Genomic DNA, 16,551 nt, shown 5'->3' on the forward strand with positions numbered 1-16,551 from the left:
GATACCTGACATGGCTAGTGCATCAGATCAGGGTCCTGAGTAGATTCATACCTGGGTGGTAGGGGCCCCGGGCCCCTCTCGACTGGTATCAAGAGATCCAGCATGACCCTACGGATCCAATGATACCGCTCTTATAACCACCCTATTTATTGTATTCTGTAAATGGGCAAAAGATTATATTGTACATTCATTTCTTCCTGCTAAGGCCGGAGTCAGCCTGACTGGAGTCCAGCTGTGTCTGCTTCTTGTCTATGAAAGGCCCTGTTGGCTCCTTCAATTAACATCTGAATGTGACTTCGGCTTAGACAAACTTTGAGTTCACACCTCTGGCTTAATCAGCAGTCACAGGGCCAGTCTTCCTGCCAGCTGCTTGTCACCTTATACCTGATGGATGGGCCATCAGCACAGCTTGAAGCCAGGGACTCTCTGGTGCAGATTAGGCTCAGGCTCATTAGCATATCAAAAGAGCCATCCAGCATTTAGGCTGGGGCTCTCTCTCTGTTGAGAAGAGACTGCAGCTGCCCCTACACACTCAACCCAGATTGTATCGATTTGAAGCGCAATCGATGCAGAGAATCGAGTGCGATCGCTTTCCTTCACGGGCGGTTACAGGACGCAACCGTCCGTGACAGCCCTCCCTGGGGAGAAGGCAGATAGACATGCATCAGCAAGACGTGTGTCGTTGCCGCTAACCTGCGAGATCTGATCTAGTTCCCTGTTGGCGTTCTGGTGTCGGCTGCCCGCTGCGTGTCGGCCAACCTGGCCGACGGGTCTCGGATTGCCGGTGCGGCGGAAAAACCTATTGGAGCCTGTGGCTCGGTTCCCCTGGACCGGTCGCGGTCTGCTACCCCCAGGGTGGACCCGACATGGACCGTTCTGGACAGGGCGTTTGCGCCACTGCAGTCGGACGTGGTGTCTGCCGGGACTGCTGACAACGGGCAGTGGGTTGGTTAGGTCAACAGCCAGCCCACGCAGGGTTCCCCTGCTGAGTGGCTGTGGACCTAAGGGAACCCCGCGGGAATCCCTGGACCTTCCCAGCTCCTGACAGACGGCACATGCCCTGCAGTAGTTTGCTACATCCCTGTTCATCCGGGGCCAATAAAACTGGTTCCGAATACCGGCGAGTGTCTTGCGGACACCCGAGTGCCCTGTCAGAGGATTACCATGTGCGGATTTCAGCACATGTCCCCTGAACGCACTCGGGACCACAAGCCACTTGGTATTCGCGTGGGATCTACCTGTAGGGGGCTGTACAGACTCGCTGTACAGTCTCCCCCCTTCCCAGTACACCTTGAAAGCGGCCCCGTCTGCGAGGGGCTCAGCGGCTTGCTGCCTGAGCACCTCCAGACTTGGGTCACTTTGTAGTGCGGCTGAGAATATGGCGCTGTCAGTTTCAGCCAACTGGCTCATGTCACACGAGGCCAGCGGCTGAAAGGTCTCATCCCTGCGGTCAGAGGAGGGGGAGGAGGCCGGGGCCCCCTCCACCTGTTCTGAGCTCGGGTTCTGAGTAGTGCAGCTGCGCGGTACTGCTAGCACTGGTACACTGTCAGAATGGCACAGACGGACATTACTCAAATCATCATTGCATGCAGTAATGACATTGACAGGTATAGACATTTTTTCATTACAGACAGGTTGTACAGTAAACTCAGGTACAGTTACAGCATCATCACAACAGACAGTCTGTACATCAAACTCAGGTGCCTTTGAAGCAGGCACTGTTGAACCTGGTACCCTTGAACTGGGCACATTCAACCCACCTCCCCCTGGTGCTCCCCCAAGTGTATAAAGTACCTGGTGGTGGGTGGAGAGTCCGTCTCCTTCCGTGAGCGACAAGGCGGTCGTGGCAGGTTCATAGTAGGACACAAGCTTGCCCAAATCAGTCCCCAGCAACACAGGGACTGGGAGATCCTTCATAACCCCAACAACCCTTTCTTGGACTCCTCCCACTCCCCAATCCAGCTTCACTCTGGCGTGGGCTATGTGAAAAAGGGTGCCCTCTACTCCAGTAAGGGCAAGGGATCGGCTGGAGCTGATGCTCTCCTTTGGCACAAGGTGTGAGTGAACTAACGTGATGTCAGCTCCGGTGTCTCGGAATCCGGTGACAACTTTGCCGTTCACTCTAACCAGTTGCTGCTGGTCGGTTCGGTCGCGGATTTCCTTTCCGCGGGCAAACAGGACAAAATCTGATGATCCAGGCTGTGGTTCGCTGGCGGGTTGCCTCTGCTGTGGGTGAGGTACAGGTGATGCAGATGATCCAGGTGCTGGTGGTGTCTGTCTCCGCTCCGGACAGTCGAATTTCATGTGTCCGGGCTGGCGGCAGTAGTGACAGGTGACCTCTCCAGGGGCTGCAGCCCTGGGTGCAGAAGCTGTGCTGGATGGCCTCTGTGGCTGACGGCTCACAGGGGCAGGAGAGTCTGCCGAGGTATTGGGCTGACCTCCTCTCCAGCTGGATGGGACAGTTCTGCGGGTATCAGCCACCCGGGTAGTTGCAAAAGTCTCAGCAAGGTCTGCAGCGACAGTGGCTGAAGTCGGCCTGCGTTCTAACACAAACTGTCGTACATCAGCAGGGCAAATGTTCAGAAATTGTTCGAGGACTATCAAGTCCTCCAGGACGCCATAAGACCCTTTGGTGAGGCCTAGTGTCCACTGGCGGAGTGTGGTGAGCAAGCTGCTGACCACATCTCGGTACGAATCAGAAGACTTTTTCTGCCAGGCCCTGAACTTTTTCCGATAGGCTTCTGGCGTCAGCTGGTACTTAGTAATGATAGCGTCTTTTATAGCAGCATAATCATTATCCTTTTCCGCAGGCAATTCTGCGAAAGCATCAAGCGCTTTGTAGCGCAGCAAAGGTGTCAGATGTCTGGCCCACTGGTCTTGGGACAGACGATACTGACGGCATGCTTTTTCAAAAGACCGCAAAAACAAGTCAATGTCAGTGTCTTTTTCAATATTAGCAAATTTAAATTTTGCACTTACGGGTGCTGCAGCTCCTTCAGCAGGGAGGCTGGGCGGTGAACTCCGGCTGGCCTGTTGAACCTTTGCCATGTTGAGCTCATGCTGTCGTCTCTCCCGCGCCTCTGCAGATTGGCGTTCCTCTCGCTTTTGCTCCGCCATGTACTGCAGGTACTTGTCCAGGTCAGTCTCCATGAGCTTTTGTAATGCCTGCTGCATTACCGGGTCAGCACCCATGGACAGTCCAGTACTGGCCAGTTCCGGGCGAGTACTGTCAGAAACTCTGGGATTGGGGTCCACACTGACATTCTCCGGCGTAACTGTTGATGCAGGGCCCTCAGGATGCACAACCTCTGTACGGTCAGGAGTCTCAGTCTCTGGTTCCCCTCGATTGTCAGATGGGCTGGTATCCACCTCAGCGGACACTCCCGGCTCCCGCAGTTGCTGGGTATCCCATCTGGACAAGTCGGCTATCAGGTCCCGTTTTGTCTTGCGGAGGATGCCAATGCCCCTCTCTTCGCAAAGATTTTCCAGGTCTGCTAGGCACATGTTCTGGTAGTTCCCGGACATTTCCATGCCAAATAAAATAAAACTTTGGGGAGGGGTACTGGCTACACAGTCTCTCTGTATATATAAAAAATATATTGCCTTCCAGCTACACCAACGAATTAGTTCGTTTCTCGATAGCGCTAGCGCTATCGTAGATACTTTCAGCACAACACAGATCCCACCGCTGCCACCACTGTCACAAGAGCCCTCAGTGGCTGACCGCACTTAGCCTTCTAAACGGTGCCAGCGCACAGATCGTGCGAACTCTGGTCGCAGTCAATGCGCAGGAACCGTTAAGAATTAGCCGCAGACAACTCAGAAGGGAGCCTGTGAGACACGGGTGATTACAACGTCACCTACTGGTTCAGAGTAAACTGCCACCACCGCGGTTACTATGGGACCGTGGGGCCCACTAACTGACTGACTAATCCTGCGAATAAAACGGTTAAACACACGATATTCTGTCTAGCCAACAACAAACAAACAGTAGCGTATCTTCAGAGACCCGGGATCATTTCTGTGTGTGCTGATAAGCAGGGTAGCGGAAAGTGAATGACTTGGAGAAAGTCGTTTATTCACGCAATATAAATAATTAATATATACAGACAATTATGAAAATCAACAATTATGAAAACAGTAATAGCCAGTATGAAAAATAAAAGAAGGGAGAAAAAATACTTAGTTCCTGGAAAGATGTCCTTATTGTGGGAAGAATCATAAAGTCCTTGGTTTCAAAGTCCAGAGTTCAGAGTTCAGACCAGGTGGATGCCAGCATATCCTCAAGCTGGCATCTGATGAGTGCAAGATGTTTCAGTGTGGAGGACCCAGCCCGCCTGCTGGCTCCGTGCTTTTGATGAAGCTGGTTTGGGGGTGTGGCAATGCCAGCCCCCTCTGAGCTACCAGCAAATGACAGTTCATTCCCTCTGAGAGATTTTAGAGCTAAACTTATGAATTGCTGTAACTCCTGAACCATACACGTTACATTTAGGGGGGTAACAGCTTCATACTTGGAGGAAAATACAGATTAATATGATACCTGACATGGCTAGTGCATCAGATCAGGGTCCTGAGTAGATTCATACCTGGGTGGTAGGGGCCCCGGGCCCCTCTCGACTGGTATCAAGAGATCCAGCATGACCCTACGGATCCAATGATACCGCTCTCATAACCACCCTATTTATTGTATTCTGTAAATGGGCAAAAGATTATATTGTACATTCATTTCTTCCTGCTAAGGCCGGAGTCAGCCTGACTGGAGTCCAGCTGTGTCTGCTTCTTGTCTATGAAAGGCCCTGTTGGCTCCTTCAATTAACATCTGAATGTGACTTCGGCTTAGACAAACTTTGAGTTCACACCTCTGGCTTAATCAGCAGTCACAGGGCCAGTCTTCCTGCCAGCTGCTTGTCACCTTATACCTGATGGATGGGCCATCAGCACAGCTTGAAGCCAGGGACTCTCTGGTGCAGATTAGGCTCAGGCTCATTAGCATATCAAAAGAGCCATCCAGCATTTAGGCTGGGGCTCTCTCTCTGTTGAGAAGAGACTGCAGCTGCCCCTACACACTCAACCCAGATTGTATCGATTTGAAGCGCAATCGATGCAGAGAATCGAGTGCGATCGCTTTCCTTCACGGGCGGTTACAGGACGCAACCGTCCGTGACACATACATTTGCATAAATCAGCATCAATGCAGAATTATTTCCATCTCGTTGACCATCTCTATTAGTGACACGGCTACACATCAGGCTTTATTCTTACAGCATAGATGTTATTTAGTATATATGAGATTCCTGTGTACACATCATATATACAGTCACAATCAGATATGTATATCTGACCTTAAAAATACGGGGACTGCTTTATTGAAGCAGCACAAGTAACTAATTTTGATTGGTTTATTTCATTTTTGTGGACTAAGCACAGCTATTACTGTATATATACTGTATATATACATTATTTTTAATGACTATTATCTGAGAAATAGAACATTTTATCATATTTTCTATTTTAATTACAGTTACAAATTCATTAGGAGTCGGAGTCGGAGTCGGTGCATTTTTTCCCGACTCCGACTCCGACTCCAGGCACCCAAAATTGCCCGACTCCACGACTCCGACTCCGACTCCGCAGCCCTGGTTGACAGGCAGTGAAATGCCTCTCAAACTCTCACAACTGCTCACTGTTGCTTGGTAAGTGGTTGTTACTGCCTGGTAACTGCTGCCTGGTAACTGCTTGCTGAGCACACAGTTCAACAGTTCATGGAAAAGAGGCCTTAAACTGGCAGTGGAGATGAGCCCTAAGAGCAGTGAATAGGTGGATCTTCAATGTGAGATGCTCATTAAGCACCATGACATTTACGTCAAGTAATAAACATACCTGCATTAGGGAGTGATAGATTTGCAAATAAACGCCTGAAAGCAGTGGGATCTGTAACCTGGCTACCAGGATAGGTACATTCTTTTGCTGTTGCTGGGAAAGTACTTTTTAGATTTGGTATCACTGTCTAAGTGGCCAAAAGAAATGGAAATCTAATCTTGGTATATCACTGCCACCAATCCCAGATCTACATAGACCTCAAGTAGGCTTTGCTAGTGATAGTTTTCAGGTGTGACACTAGTATCGAACCTTGTGCACATTCGAGCTCTGGGCTTTAAATGGGTTATGTTGTCTTAAAAGGGTATAGTGTATATGGAAAATGTTAAATAACATATAGCTTATGGACTTTATCGGGTGCTGGAAGGGAAAATATGTATGGCTGGAAAGGGGCTTTAAATGTAATTTATGTGTAACAAAAGATAAAACTTAGCTCATGTCTGCATTACATGTAGCATATATTTGCTGTTTGCAGTCTTTATTTCATAAAACATGGCTCCAGCAATCCCTATATCCCTTGCTGAATTTTGGGCAAATACCTACTGTTTGAAAAGTAATACTGTATACACTTGTGTATAAGCCTAATTTTTCAGCACAAAAAAATGTGCTGAAAAGTTACCCCCTCGGCTTATATGCGAGTCAGTGGAGCAGAACGGATGGTGGAGCAGGTTTTGTTACTGGCAGAGGAGCTTAAGGATTGTGCACTAGTGATCCTGGGCTTGCCAGCTGGCTCCCTGCTGTGTCCGGGCACCCCGATCCCCTGCAACATGTTGTGCAGAGTGCGCTGCTCAAGACTAATTGTGTACCCTGGCTTGTGGAGCAGAGGGTGCAAGCAACTTGTCAGCGGAGCAATGATCGGGATTCTTCCTGTGTGGCAATCGCTTTGTCTCATATCTATGACATCTTAAGACACAGCTGTATCATCCTTGGGGCACATCTGGCTATGGGGAGAGGGGCTGACTTGCACTGGGTGCACATCAGGCTACTATGGAGAGGACTATACTGGGTAGGGGGCTTATACACAAGTCAATCACTTTTTCCTGGTTTCTGAAGAAAAGGTGGGTACCTCCGCTTGTACGCGGGTCAGCTTATATGCGAGTATATACAGTATTTTACATACATACATACAGCCAGGACTGAGGAGTCGGAGTCGGGGGTTATTTTTGGATTTTTGGGTACCTGGAGTCGGGGGGGGGGGGGGGGGGGGAAGATGCACCGACTTCGAATCCTAATGAATTTAAACTGTAATTAAAATAAAAATATGATAATATGTTCTATTTCTCAGGTATTGGCACTGCTTATTCCACCAAAATGAAATAAATCGATCAAAAAGCAGCTGTGCTGCTGCAATAAAGCAGTCACCTTATTTTTAGGCTGCTTACACACCAAGACGTTACAGGCGCACGTTAGTGCGCCTGTAACGCTCCCCCAACGCACAGCAATGTAACACAAGTGGGCTGTTCTCACAGCCCACGTTGCGTTACATGTAACGCTGCACGTTCTCCGCAAAGTGCAGCATGCTACGGCGTTGGAGCGGCTATAGCCGCGTTAGACTGTTTGCACATGCGCAGTGGGGGGCGGAGAGGAGGCGGGGAGAGCCAGCTACAGTAGTCGCGCACATGGCTACTTAATATTCACTGCACTGGCGGGCGCTGATTGGCCGGCGGGACCACGTGATGCGGAGTGTCCCGCTGGCCAATCAGCGCCACTCTGGGAGACATTATAGGAATCGAGCCGCCTAACGCGGCTCACTCTACCGTCGGCTCTTGCAGCACCATACGTTGTGTTAGGTGCACGTTATGCGACCTTAACGTGGCACCTAACGCAACGTCTTGGTGTGCAAGAAGCCTTAAAGTCAGATATACATAGCTGGTTGTGACTGTATATCTGAGTACAAAGGATTTTTTTAATATATATAACATCATCCCTACTGTAAGAATAAAGCGTGATGTGTAGTTGTGTCACTAATAGGGATGGTCAATGATGAGATGCAAATAATTCTACGTTAAGGCTGGTTTGTGCAAATTTTGTATGCAAATGTATGAACTCCCTTTGCTCAAGAAATCAATGAATTTGATATGTTAAATTTGGGTTTGGTGACTACAAATTAAGTTACACTGTAGTACTATACTCTACATATGCATTCCCGCGGAGCTGTTGTGAATCCACTGAGAATGTTGTGCACATTGATCGCAGAGGTGTTATCACCTGTAAACCTGGTTCAGATTATACATGAAGAATGTGTAATAGAGGAAGAATCCCCTCATTCTCCTGCAGAGTACACATCACTGATTTGCTCCTATCTGTGCTCTTACCAAGGACTAGTTTTTATTTCTATTTACCAGCTACTCTACAGCAATAGCCCAAGTTTAGTTACAATGCACCTCTGGTGTACATAAAAAAACAGAGGTACACTAATGATTCAAAGTTAGTGTTCCAACACAGTCACTGGCCTCAATTCACTAAGCTTTATCAAACACTTTATTGAACGTTTGATAATTTACCTAATGGATAAAATCTAAATTTGAAATCACTAAGGTGTTCTATATTTATCAAATGTTTTATCGATAAAACGTTAAATACATCTATAACACCTTAGTGAATTCAAAATTAGATTTTACCCATGAGGTAAATTATCAAACGTTTGATAAAGTGTTTGATAAAGCTTAGTGAATTGAGGGCATTGTCTAATAAGATTCACTGGAACCCCGTATTAGCTGGGTTGTTAACGATTCAAGCATTTTGTCATAGTGTAACACAACAAAATGTATTTTCATATGATGCATAGATTTGCCCCCTTGTAGAAAATGGCCCTGGCCTTTTCTATATCAGATATAAAACAGGTAAAGGCCTTTTTCTGCAAGGTGGCAAGGCTCCATGCTGGAACCCAGCACATATGGGCCTCTGGCAAATCTTATTATACAGACAACATGCTGGGGCATTGACGTCGACAATGACAGGCCAGGATGGCAGCCAGGGTAAAGTGTCAGCTTCCTGGCCAGGAGCTTTTTGTTCTCAAAAGTGGATGCCATCTTAATATAGGACAACTCAGGTGAGAAGAATGTGGAGGCTGCCATGTTTATTTCCTTTTAATCAATACCAGTTGCCTGGCAGCCCTGCTGGTCTATTTGGCTGCAGTAGTGTCTGAATAACACCAGAAACAAGCATGCAGCTAATCCTGTCAGATCTGACAATCATGTCAGAAACACCTGATCTGCTGCATGCTTGTTCAGGGTCTGTGGCTAAACATATTAGAGGCAGAGGATCAGCAGGCTAGCAAGGTAACTGGAATTGTTTAAAAGGGAATAAATATGGCGGCCTCCATATCCCTCTTGCTTCAGTTGTCCTTTAAAATTCTGAAGCATTGGCAGTGATGAGATGCCTTTAAAGAGAAACTCCGACCAAGAATTGAACTTTATCCCAATCAGTAGCTGATACCCCCTTTTACATGAGAAATCTGTTCCTTTTCTCAAACAGACCATCAGGGGGCGCTGTATGACTGATAATGTGGTGAAACCCCTCCCACAAAGAAATTCTGAGTACGTACTCTTGTCAGTTTCCTGTCTGGGAACCCTGTTGCATTGTGGGAAATAGCTGTTTACAGCTGTTTCCAACTGCCAAAAACAGCAAGCAGCAGCTACATCACTTGCCAGCAGTAAAAATGTCACCATGTAATAAATGTCAGAATGTAAATCAGGGATTTAAAAGATTTTACAATGGGCAAACACTGACTAAATCATTTATACATAATTATTGTAAAAATGAAGCACGTGTTTATTACATTATTTTCACTGGAGTTCCTCTTTATTGTTATAAATTTTTCAATCAACAAGATTGTAGTATGCACATTAGAGGAGTTGGAGTCAGTGGAATCCTAAACGGAGGAATTGGAGTCAGAGGATTTTTTTTTACAGCCTCCACAGCCCTGCATACAGCAGAGTCTCGGTTACCAACTGGCTTCAGCTGATGCTGGATAAGTGTGCTTTTTGGTTGCTTGAGACTCAGTATTAAAAATAGGCCTAGATAATATAGTACTATAACCCCCTCTATATACAGACCAGGAACTGTATATTCAATGTTAAAATACAGTCATTGAAAGTATATTAACCTTAGGAAAGTTATGGAACATGGTCTTTAAAAGATACCAGAAGTGACGTGTGACATGATGAGATAGACATGTGTATGTACAGTGCCTAGCACACAAATAACTATGCTGTGTTCCTTTTTTTCTTTCTCTGCCTGAAAGAGTTAAATATCAGGTATGTAAGTGGCTGACTCAGTCCTGACTCAGACAGGAAGTGACTACAGTGTGACCCTCACTGATAAGAAATTCCCCTTTTTTATCTCTTTCTTGCTCTCAGAAGCCGTTTTCTGCAAGGAAAGTGTTTTATAGTTGGAATTTCTTATCAGTGAGGGTTACACTGTAGTCACTTCCTGTCTGAGTCAGGACTGAGTCAGCCACTTACATACCTGATATTTAACTCTTTAAAGGGAACCTAAACTGAGAAGGATATGGATTTTTCCTTTTAAAATAATTCCAGTTGCCTGAATCGCCTGCTGATCCTGTGTTTCCAATGCTTTCAGTCACAGCCCCTGAACAAGCATGAAGATAAGGTGCTCTGACTGAAGTCAGACTGGATTAGCTGCATGCTTATTGTTGGTGTGTGATTCAGCCACTACTTCAGCCAATGAGATCAGGACTGTCAGGCAACTGGTATTGATTAAAATGAAACATCCATATCCCTCTCAGTTTAGGTTCCCTTTAAGGCAGAGAAAAAAGAAAAGGAACACAGCATAGTTATTTGTGTGCTAGGCACTGTACATACACAAGTCTATCTCATCATGTCTTGTCACTTTGGGTATCCTTTAACCACTTAATGACAAGCTGACTTATAAAAACGTCCTGAGCCATTAAGAAGCTCTAGCAGGACATTTTCAGACATAAGTCAGACAGTGCTGCTGCCGCTGTGCGCGTGCACGTGCACGCTCCTGCGCTTGCCTGTGCATTACCGTGCACATGAAAATAGTGAAGAAAAAAACACCAAATAAAAAATACATCTTTATTTCCAAATACTGTATTGTCACCATACTTTGTACTAGGGACATGATTAAAATCTTGTGATAACCACAACAAATAGGCATATAAAATATGTGGGTTTTATGCACAGTAGCAGTGTTTATATTAAAACTATAGGGTATGAAATTGGAGAAATAGTGTAATTTTTCATTTTTTCCTTGTTTTTCCCTTTAAAGAGACACTGAAGCGAAAAAAAAATTATGATATTATGATTTGTATGTGTAGTACAGCTGAGAAATAAAACATTAAGATCAGATACATCAGTCTAATTGTTTCCAGTACAGGAAGAGTTGAGAAACTACAGTTGTTATCTCTATGCAAACAAGCCATTAAGCTCTCCGACTAAGTTAGTCGTGGATAGGGCTGTTATCTGACTTATATTATCTCAACTGTAAGTGAACTGTTTACTTTTTCTCTGCTAGAGGAGAGTTCATTACTTCACAGACTGCTCTGTAAGTGAACTGTTTACTTTTTCTCTGCTAGAGGAGAGTTCATTACTTCACAGACTGCTCTGAAAGTCTCATTTTGAATGCTGAGTGTTGTGTAATCTGCACATAATATAGAATAATGCAATGTTAGAAAAAACACTATATACCTGAAAATAAAAGTATGAGAATATTTTCTTTGCTGCTAATCTTCTAGTAATTATTTATAGTACACAACCAATTCACTATATCATATTTTTTTTTTTCGCTTCAGTGTCTCTTTAAAATGCATAGAAAATAAAGTAATTACTGAAAACAAATATCAATCCCAAAAAGCCCACTTGGTGAAAAAAACAAGATATAGATAATTTCATTGTGATTAGTAGTGATTAAGCGATTAAGCTATTGGCAAATGAAAGGGGTGAGCACTGAAAGGGGAAAATCGCTCTTGTCCGTTAGGGTAAAAACCCCTTTGGGGTGAAGTGGTTAAAGAGCCACTTTAACGTCGGGTTGAACTTCATCCCAATCAGTAGCTGATACCCCCTTTCCCACACACAATCTTTTACCTTTTCGCAAACAGATGATCAGGGACACCTGTATGGCTGATATTGGGGTGAAACCCCTCCCACAGTGTGATGTCAGGACCATGGTCCTGACAGTTTACAGTCTCTAAAGCTCATGGCATTGTGGGAATTACTGGCTGTTTCCAACTGCCAAGCTTAGGCCCGGTTCACATTAGCGGTTGTGTGCCAAACGGACCGGATAACCTGACCGGATCCGGACCGGATCCGGATCGGAACCGTACGGTTCTGATCCGGATCCGATCCGGATCCGGTCAGGTTGCATCAGGTGGTCATCAGGATGCAATCCGGATCCGTTTGGCAAAAGTACCTAAAAAAACAAAAAAAAAGTTGGGGTCTGGGAGGTCAGCAGAAGGGGGACCTGTGGAATCAGGCCCTCTGCTGCTTAGCACTCACCTCCACCTGCGACATGCTGCCAACATCTCCGGATCCGGATCCAGCTGTGCTGCTCCACTCCAAAATGCTTCCCCATGTGTCCCCATCCAATATCGCCGCAATAATCCGCATAGGAAGTGGGGTAGAACATCCGGATTTCTCAGCCAGTGTGTTGTGCGGCCTCCGGTTCCCATTGGTGTGTATTGGCCGGATGGTGCAGTCCGGCTCCGCCCCGGATACGGCTGCCGGAGGAGCCGGAGGAAAAAATAGCGCATGTTGGAACGGAGGCCGGAGTCCGGATCCGGTCCGGCTCCGGTCCGGCTCCGGTTCTGCAGAACGGACCCATGTGAACGGACGCATAGGCTTTAATTGCTATGCCGTGCGTCCGTTCCGTCCGTTCTGCAGGCGGTGCGGCTCCGGCACGGCGATTCCGGAGGGCCACCGCAAGTGTGAACCGGGCCTTACCCTTTGCAGAATGTTTGTTCACTGAAAATGCTATGCATAGACAACACCTGGCAAAACTAAAGATGTTGAAAACTGTGATAAAATCCAGGAGTATATGATTTATAAATGAATATTGTAAAAAAAATAAGCAGTTTTATACTTTTAGTCATTGTTATTTTAACCATATTCCCTCTTTACTCACAGCAGAGCCCACAAACAGCCTAGGAAGTTGGCCTTCACCACTGCGAGTACTGCCGGAATGGTCACTAGTGGAAATCATCAGCACTTGGGCTAACTGCAGCAGATTATAGCGGAAGGCAAGTCTCTTTAATAGTTTTTTTTTTTTTTTACTACATCAGAATGAATGATCGGTGCCTGTGTGCAGCACAATCCCATGGCAATGTACAAGATTTATGCGCCACCTCCTGGATGGCCAGCAGGAGATCTGACCATGTTGTAAAGATGTTGTGGTGGTGGTGGGGGGTTAACAGGATACAACTCAATACTATTGATGCTACTGTATTTTGATGGATGGTTAATTTAATATGAGGGAAGTCCTCTCTGTTTACTCCTTCCTATGTAAAGTAATGATCTGCAGTATACTGGCTAAGTGGTCAGCGCACTCGAGTGCTGGTATTTATGTCATTTCTCATAAGGAGATTTGCTTTATGGAGTACAGTAGTTGCAATGAGGGTGGAATGGACAATGAATATACACAGACGCCCCCACAGTCTCTTGGGTCTGTCCAGTGTTGGACGTTAAGCCCTCAAAGAACTGTTTTAACATTCAGAATTTGGGAGCATAAACTACGTCCACACTTGTAGTTTCAGTTCTTAGTGACACAAATTCAGTCCGAACTAAAATGTCAGCTAGAGTGGACGCCCTTCAAAAAATGTCACCGGGGCAAACAGCAGTCAATCAGATAAACTAGGCAGGGTCGGTGCTTCCATAGAGGCAAAGGGGGCAATTGAGCCTTTGGGTGGCCCCCCAGGATGCCCCCTCCAGCTATGGTGACCCATGAGTGGGGATGCTTTGTGTTTACTCTGTATAGGAAAATGAGGTGGGTAACAGGCATGAGCTTCCGAATTCCGCGAAAGCTAAAATACCGAAATTCCGCCGGAATTGGGGTTTCCGCATTGTTCCGCGGAATCCGGAAACGTCAAACCGGAATGCGGAATAATGCGGAATTCCGGCAAAATCGGAATTGGAATGAATTGACCAATCGGGAGATGCGGAATGAGTTGACCAATCATGACAACAAGCTCATGGACGCGAAATTCCGCCTGGGCGCCACCCCCCAAACAGTGCGCATATAAAAAAACAGCATTTCCGGAAAAAAAGGCTGAAATTTACGAAAGTACACTTTTCAATCACGTTTCCGTAATATACAACAACTTTATTGACAATAGACAACATAGACACAATCATTCGAAAATTACGGAAGTCCGGATAAAAATTACGGAAAATACATGCAGAATACCGCCGGAATGTGCCGGTATGCAGAATTTCGGTATGACGGTATGCGGAATTGTCCCGGAAATGGAAATGGGCTCTTCCGACCATGCCTGGTGGGTAATGGGAACCCCAAGAATGCTTTTTAGGGGACATATGAAGGAGACCTAATGATATTGTGTGCTAGGGGGACTGGATTGGGCCACGCAGCTGGCTCAGGGGCCCTGGGGATGTTTTGGTTGGAAGGGGGACATCAGGGGGGGGGGGGGGTTGGGGGGCAAAGTTCCCCGTTGTAGCTAGAACTGTCCTTGAAACTAGAACTCCAGCTTTCCCACATCCTCAAAGGGTAACCGTAGGAAAGTCACCATTACTCTAATACCACCTACCTGTTAAACACCCAACAATACTGGCAATCTAATTGGAGTCCTTATTTTGTATCAACAACGTTTTGTCATATAAAGTAAGACTAGTTTTATTGTGGTTAAACTGAGTCATTGATGTAAAGCTTGATCTGTAACGTGATCTTTGATGTAAGTTTCGTGTTTGCGGTCATACTGTACATTTTGCACCTATATCAGGAAGTACACTGCGTTCAGGCCTTACAGCTTTCTGCCTACTTGTTTTCCAAAATGAGCCTTTCAGAAATGGTGGTAAGCCTGCAAATAATGCAAACTACTGGCCTATGTACATCCACCACAATGTGAATGCACTGCAGTATACAGATGCATTGCATTCTTACCTAAAGGTTGAGCCAAGTTCATGCCATGGTTGCAAAAGCCCATAACTCTTATGGTAATCTTTCCAGTGCCTTTATTTGTAATCAAAGGGCTCCCAAAGAGCAACCTGGAAGCAAAGTATAGGCGTTAATATAGACTGGACTGTAAAACTCTAGTGTTGGTACTGCTGCCAGAGGCTCCTACTCCACAGTAGCAGAGTAGGAGTCACACACCTTTCCGAGGGGCTGGACCATAAAACAATCTAGAGGATCCGCACACTCAATTGAAGAATTAAGCTCAGTTTACTCACACGTTGTGACAAACATCCGTTCACCAAAACCAACGACCGTTTCGGGCCATGGTCGCGTATTTGCCAAGGTATCAGAACAGAATGGTAACAGTGGATCAATACAAGATCAATATGCTGCTGTCACTTACAGCAGGTAGTAGAAATCTGACAGAACCGACAGGTTTTGGACTAGTTCATCTCTTCATGAGGGATTATCAGGGTTTTCTTCATTTTCAAAAGCACTTAGTGAACGGCAGTTCCAACTGCCAAAGAAATGTGCAGTGAACGGGGAGGCTGGCCTGCATCTTTGTATTAATTTTTTCAGGGAGTGTCTTAATAGAGAATAAAGGCCGTGCTGAGAATCCCCCATGAGGAGATGAGCGAGTCAAAAACCTGTCCGTTCTGTCAGATTTCTACTAGCAACTGTAAGTGACAGCAACATAGGAGATATTTGTATGTGTTTAGATATATATTAATATATCGTATACATATCATTTACATAAATCCTTTAGGGAACACACTTGTCTTTCAGTTTTCCGCGCGCATTTTTCTGCATACTTTTCCTGCACACCAAGTGTGTTTCTATGCAGGAAAACGCGTGCGTTTTTTCACAGCAGCTGATGTAATTGATAGAGTAAACTGCCAAAATGTGCAGAATCATGATGCAGAATGTCAGTTTTTTTCTGCGCGCGAACAACATATTAAGTGTGAACTAGGCTATTGATTAACATGAGTTTTTCTGTGCAGAAAACGCGCACAAAAACAGTCAAGTGTGTCCCCTGCCTCAATAAATCTTCCTGCATTTTTAAACATACAACTGCTCTTTGATCCATGCGGTGATGGTAACCGTAATGTGTTGTTGAGCACTTGGTGACTGCAGGAGTGTGGTGATCTGGGCACATAAACCTAGACTGAAGCATCTACTGTTGCAAGTGCCAAGGTTTATTTGCCAAGTACTTTAAAAAACAAGCGACACCCATGCTAACCTAGAAATAAAAAACACATATATAAGTAGATAAATACTACTTCTACTTACATAACACATGTATTGTGCTATCCACATAATGATTCCTGTGAATTTTATAAAGGAAAAGCAGAAAATAATATTCTAGGCAGTGGCCATCTTGCCAAGCTAATGCTGACATCATATCCTCCCTGTCTCTTATCCCCCCTCCCTTCTCTTGCTCATTGTGTATTCATTAGCTGCCCTTTTCCCAGAGTCTTCAGACACTCCTACTGAAGTGTATACTAACAACTGCACTGTCTTTTTTTTTAATTTACACATCCAATCATTAGAGATGTCGCGAACCTCCGA

General features: G+C 45.6%; 1 long non-coding RNA gene across 7 annotated transcripts in view; it reads left to right on the plus strand.

Annotated features, from left to right (window-relative positions):
• The window catches only part of LOC137542335 (uncharacterized), a 437,024-nt gene that overhangs the window by 216,697 nt on the left and 203,776 nt on the right, over window positions 1–16,551 (plus strand). For 6 of the 7 annotated variants that reach the window (XR_011025404.1, XR_011025403.1, XR_011025401.1 and 3 more), the window contains one exon: window positions 12,984–13,096. This is a non-coding gene — a long non-coding RNA (uncharacterized lncRNA). The remainder of the gene's footprint in view (window positions 1–12,983; window positions 13,097–16,551) is intronic. The other variant, XR_011025402.1, reaches the window with a different exon arrangement.

The sequence above is a fragment of the Hyperolius riggenbachi genome, chromosome 12 (assembly GCF_040937935.1).
Source record: "Hyperolius riggenbachi isolate aHypRig1 chromosome 12, aHypRig1.pri, whole genome shotgun sequence".
Lineage (NCBI taxonomy): Eukaryota > Metazoa > Chordata > Amphibia > Anura > Hyperoliidae > Hyperolius > Hyperolius riggenbachi.